The following is a 6,275-nucleotide window of genomic DNA, read 5'->3' as shown; positions in this document are numbered from 1 at the left end:
CGACCGAACATGTCTTCAAGAATATCGCGGAACGAGAAAATGATTATAATTTCTTCGTGTGTTTTCGCATGAACAGCCGAGTGTTGCCCCCGCGTTGCACGTGATGGAGCGCGTTATATCCAAGGTGTATTAGTGGCCTCATGCTGAAACAAGCGCCCCCCCTCCCCCCTCCACCAAAAAAAAAAACAAAAAAAAATTAGGCACTGAAAAACTGTTAATACAGTCAAGGTGCTTCAGCATACGTGTAAAGTTCCACGCCGCGAGTACAGGAAGCGTCAAAGTACGTGAACAGGTAGAAACCTCTACAAAAATGTAAGTTCCCTAAATAAAATTAAAGTACTTGGAACTGCCCGAGAACGCGCACTGCCCATAGATTTGAAGACTACTGCATGGACGCAAATACTGGGCATAACAACACACCACGTTGACGATTAGCAATACGGGCTAAGTTTAGACTTGCGCGCATGAGCGTCGGCAGGATTTTGTCTTGGGGGGTGCAAATTCGTGTTGCATGGTGGCTGGGAGAGGGGGAGAGTAGTGGTGTAGCTTGGGTGGGGGCAAGTGCTGATGTGGCTTGGAGGGGGGGGGGGGGGGACAAGTGCCCCTTTTGCGCCCCCCTGCCGACGCCCATGCTTGCGCGTCACCTATGACGTCTTTGACATTGTGAATTTTGCACTGCAAGACACGGCGGTTTAATCTACACCTTTGCGACACGGCGTCCTCGTTTGGAGGCACAACTTACTTTTGCCCTGTGCACTGTTGACAAGGAAGAGACCACGAATAGTGAGCTAATGTTAAATTTATATCACTTCTAAGTGAAATGTTTTGCTACACGCGATTGATTTGGTGAAGGCAGTACCGTGTTTTACGAGAGTTTGTACGGGGGGCGTTTCGGCAGGAATTTCAAAATATTCTTCTACCTCTTAGGAATGCTCGCTGCCTGTAGATAACTATCGCATGTAACGAGTGGGTCGTTGAATTTCGTTGATGAAGAGTATGGCATGAGTGACTGTACAATAATTAGATAATTATTTGCGTTGTACTGGCAATGAGTTGTTTCAAAATATAGTGTAATTTGTTCTAACACTCCCACTTGCCTTATATATGGTCTCCAGATCCTTGGCATAAAATTATATAAATTTCACTCGTTTATAGATAGTCGTTCATAATGCGTGTCGCAAAGGGGTAGACTACTGCACCTTATGAATTGGGCATTTTAAAAAATATATGTGAAGCAACTATTCAAGCCTTTCTTAGTTGTACTACAAGTACGTCAGTGCTATTGAAGGAACAAAGGTGGTCGCGGCGGCGCTTCAAAGCAGCGCGAAGGTGTGTAACGGAACCTGTCGGCTGAAAGTGGACTGCCCCACTTTCCTGCAACCGGTTTCCGAACGAATGAAAGGCGTTTTTGAAGCTGCTCACTCCCCTGCCGTCGATAGCTCAGTTGGTAGAGCGGTGGACTGTAGAGGTCTCAGACAACGCTGACATCCATAGGTCGCTGGTTCGAATCCGGCTCGACGGACGTCACTTTTTTCTTTGTCAATTTACTGAAGTTTCACGCAACGGGTAATTTCGTCTCTTTCCTAAGCAACAAAACTCAATAGTAGCTAGTTTATACTCGTGGTTCTGCGTCATTGTTCTCTGGATGGAAGCAGTAAGTCAATATTGTTTTCCTTCAGAACCGAAAAGGCACGTATACCTTTTAAACTGTACTAATTCATAAAGATACAGAAAATTGCTACTTCGAAAGAACATGCTTTGTTGCTGCCATTTCGGGCCACAGCAGTAATGAATGTTGTTCTTGTTCTTTTTTTTATTGTTATTATTCATGCTCACGTTATTATTATTATTATTATTATTATTATTATTATTATTATTATTATTATTATTATTATTATTAGTAGTAGTAGTAGTAGTAGTAGTAGTAGTAGTAGTAGTAGTAGTACTAGTAGTAGTAGTAGTAGTAGTAGTAGTAGTAAAGGAAATAGCAGAAGTAGTCTACGGGGCGTCAGCTGGCAAAAAAAAAAAAAAGCGGCCTACGCTCGCCGCCACGCTGCGTGTGACGCTGGCTAACATTCTCAGGATTACAAGCTCATAAATAAAGTTACACGCAATGAAGTGGACGGGGAAACGACCGCCGTATAGTAGCTCGACTGGTAGAGTATCGGACGAGTTATCCGAATGTTGTAGGTTCGCTTTCTATTGACGACCACTTGATTTTTTTTCGTATACTTGAATTAATTTTCCATTTATGTCGTAACTGTTGCACTACAGTTAAAAAAACACAAATAATGTCCGCTACGTTTTTTTTTCTTTCTTCATTGTCCGTAGGCTTCGTTATGTTGTGTCTAACAAAGAAATGAGTCCTTCAAACATTCCCCCTTTTTCGTTCAGAAGTAGTAGTAGCAGTAGTAGTAGTAGTAGTAGTAGTAGTAGTAGTAGTAGTAGTAGTAGTAGTAGTAGTAGTAGTAGTAGTAGTAGTTGTTGTTGTTGTTGTTGTTGTTGTTGTCGTTGTAGTAGTAGTAGTAGTAGTAGTAGTAGTAGTAGTAGTAGTAGTAGTAGTAGTAGTAGTAGTAGTAGTAGTAGTAGCGATAGTAATGGCGCGTAGTATACTCACAAAAACAAGGATAACTTTGAAAGGGACGCTTTACAGAAAATTCAGGTGCGTTAATAGCCCCACAAGCCAATAGGTGACATCACGCTGATGACACGCCAGGTTTCCGCGCCGTCATTAAATAAATTGAACTTCGACCTTAATTTTCTATTCCAATAATAAACCTCTGAACCGTGAAGGAATTCTTTTATCAGTCTAAACCGATCTTTCGCTTACCTGTCAGTTTAAAATAGCGATTCTTACTGACATTATTTTCGTTTGATCGGAGGCAGCGTAAACGGATCCAGCGCAACGGCCCTCTTATTTTTCCCAGCTGCGAATGTTTACCGCGGTTTTTAACCCTACCGTCAACTGATACGGAGAGTAGTAGGAAAGCCGCGCGTGCAATGCGCAAACAGCATAGTTGATACACCTTGACGCCTTGCCTTGACGGCGACGCCGATAACCGTCTTCAGAGTGGCGCGGTGGTTGTTTCGTTATCTGCAGGGAACGTCCCACGTAAGTGTGTCGAGGACCACTGCGTTCTTCGCATTTCTTTTTTTATATTTGTTTTCTGCCGGTATACTCGACGTGTGAGTGCGGATGTGCAATAAATATACCTCCCGAAAAAAAAAACAAAAAAAAGAAACACGCGACTTGGAGATTGACCGATTGGATCTGCATGATTTGTTTACGACTCTGGTCAGGCTAGAGAGCGCAGTTATCGGAATCAGCAAGTATATCCCTGACGATTAGAGCTGCCACGGATTATAGCCGCTGAGATAATGAGTGATATATCCTGATGCTTGGACACAAGGAACTCGCCGAGGGAAACGTGCTACAAATAAAGGCTGCACTACCTTTAACAATACGATAAAATTAAGCTTGATAAGTTCCTTATCGTGTACTCGATGGGCTCAAGCCCTAATAGAGGAAGTGAAGTTAAAGTGTGTGGCTATTCAGATAAAGAGACGAAGACAATCTTTCTTATCGGAGGCTTTGGACACTGCCTAAAGCTCTTTTAGTGGAGTCGCTGGATTCGGTCGGGATTATCCGAACTCGGTGCAATTCTTTGTTGGCTTGTTTGCCTATTCTACGCCAGTCATTTGGGGGCTGTAGAATGAGTCAGCTTCCTATGCCCTCTGAGTTGCCCTGCACCCAAATTTTACCCGCCGAATTTTACGTTGCAACGCGTCCCTTGTATTGTCCTGAGATGAATGCAAGAATTTTGGTGATAGGCGCGTGAAAACAAAAGTTATTGAACTTACAGATAAAAAAAAGCAGACGACAGAAGTTGGCATGCACTTTCGTATTGCACTCACCCAGTGACGTGTCAGTCTGGTACCAATCAAAACGCGGCGTACATTTTGCCGTACCGGAACCATGCAGCACATGGTGGTCTACCTGCCGCAAGCGGCCACCGCGCTTTTTGACGGCTTCGGTGCCGCACAACTTAGCAGACGACTCTATGCTGACAATTGGGAGGTCGAAACGGGTCAAACGATGAGTGCCACGAAATTCTGCATTTTACCATACCGGAATGAGTGGCTCTGCCCCGATGCGGAAATGCGAAGTACATACATTGAATTCAGGAAGGCTGCGCTTCGTGTAGGCCGTTCGACAGCGCCAACTGTGTCGGTTGCACAGAAATTGAAACTGTGATTCAGAAATTGGCGTCTTTTTCACAGCTCTAAGAAGTATTAAATGCATTACGATTTCTAAATTCCTCACAACGAGTTCATCGCAATCGTGTGCTATATATTCTTTATTTCCAACCAATCAAAACACTCAGCGTATTCCCAGCACGTACGTCACTTCCGGCAGCAGAAGTTGTTGATGCACGAGACTGCAGTCGGCGCGGAATAAACGCGGAATCGGCGCGGATATCTTTAGCTTCAGAGAAAAATTAAAATATCAAACTATTTGTTCTCGCCTCTTTCCCTGGTGCCACACCAGTCATCATGGCCCCTAGCAAACAAACGGCCCATAACAACAACATGCGTAATTTTGGGTGCAGGGCCCCTTTAAATACCTGGACAGTTGGAGCCACGAATAGGTATACGCAGTCTTGGGTCAGTGCAGGATAAACAAATGTCACAATTTTCTGAAATGTCCACGGCGAGCTTATAGAGGCGGAACGTATCAGTTACACGAAAAAAAAGCAAAAAAAAGAAACGTTACGTTTTGTGCGATTGAAAAGAGTACTGTCTTTCAGATCTTGGAAGTACGATTTCCTGCCACTGAAATTTGTTTGTTTGTTTGTTTGTTTTGCCTTCTTTTCTATGGCACGTACCCACTCTGGGGGATGGGCCAAGAATATGTAGTTGAAGCTTAAAATGTTATTCGAAGAATGTAAAATGGTTAAAAAAAAATTCTGTCGTATTCTTCTTCGTCTTCTTTGCATAACACCTAGAATTTAAGAAGCTGTCATACTATAACTCCTTCTCTATATATAGTTTATAACAGAACACAACACGTTGATGTCGCTCACTGCCACTTAAGGCTTAGATTTACTCCAAAACAACATCATATAAATGTTCAATGCCAGCAGATTAACAGCTTGCTGGAAACCGGATGGAGTGACGACGGATATCTTTAGCTGCAGGCCAGTTTACTACGAACTGGTTAAAGTTAACTTTTGAGCCTTGAGCTACGCAGCGTAGTCGCAATAAAATCGGCGAAAAGTTGACTCTCGATAGCACTGCTGCGCCTTCTTACTGTGCTTTTATTTGTTAATGTCAGGGTGTTGACTCTTCTCCTGACCTAAACAGCAGAGTACAGTGGCAGCACATGTTTATACGCTGAACATTAAAGAGACGAACAATAACCGCTCGCCGCTAAGTGTGTACAGATCGCTGAGAGCCGCTGGTATCAGGCGTGGCTCCAGATGTCTTGAGCCAGCTGTGTTTTGCACGCGCGGGCAAATCTTATCACCTTCGGCATCACCTGCGGAACGGGTTAAAGACCGTGCAATACACAACGCGCTATCTGGGACGCAGAAAATGCAGTGTCACAATAACAACCTACTTTAGTGTACATGTTTTCGGTAAACAACTTCCTCAAAAAAAAAAAAGAAAAATTAAGTTCGGCTGGTTTAGGTGGTGCCTCAGCCACGATATGGTTGTGAGGTTCGCTGTAATGGGGTACTCCACCTTAACTGTAACCAGGTGGTGCTTTTTTAACGGGCACCTAAATATAAGTACACGAGCGCCTTCATAGACTGCCACAATGACATTATGGCGCCTTCGTAGACGTACTCTTCTTACATTCCATTTCGTTTTTTTTTTTTCAAACTCCTTTTCAGCCTCCCAAGTACAGGGTAGCAAGGTGGAGATATCATTTGGATAGCCTCCCTCACTTTCCTCTGTATTTCTCTCTCTCTGCGGCAACATTATTAATGTGGGGCAATCGTTAACACTGAAATATTGAAATTCCCCAGCGCAACAACAAACACAAGACTATAGGATCAATACGATCGGTTGAGAATAAAAAGAAGATGGCTTTCGCCTTCGTGTCGTCTTAGACGTATGCTAACAGACTATGTGATTTTTGTTTCCTCTTCTGCTCTTTTTGACTGCCGCATACGCACGCAATGGTATCAGCGTTTACATTTAATATGCTTTATTAATTTACTGATACGATGCGGTTCATTAAAAAAGAAAAGGAAAAAAAAAGAAACACG

General features: G+C 43.3%; 1 non-coding gene across 1 annotated transcript; it reads left to right on the top strand.

Annotated features, from left to right (window-relative positions):
- Window positions 1-1,429: 1,429 nt before the first annotated feature.
- Trnay-gua (transfer RNA tyrosine (anticodon GUA)) lies at window positions 1,430-1,522 on the top strand. Its single transcript has 2 exons — window positions 1,430-1,466; window positions 1,487-1,522. It is a non-coding gene; the product is annotated as a tRNA-Tyr (tRNA).
- The last annotated feature ends 4,753 nt before the right edge of the window (window positions 1,523-6,275 follow it).

The sequence above is a fragment of the Rhipicephalus sanguineus genome, chromosome 5 (assembly GCF_013339695.2).
Source record: "Rhipicephalus sanguineus isolate Rsan-2018 chromosome 5, BIME_Rsan_1.4, whole genome shotgun sequence".
NCBI lineage: Eukaryota > Metazoa > Arthropoda > Arachnida > Ixodida > Ixodidae > Rhipicephalus > Rhipicephalus sanguineus.
Note: the sequence above shows the minus strand (reverse complement) of the source record. Positions and strands in the feature narration are given on the sequence as shown.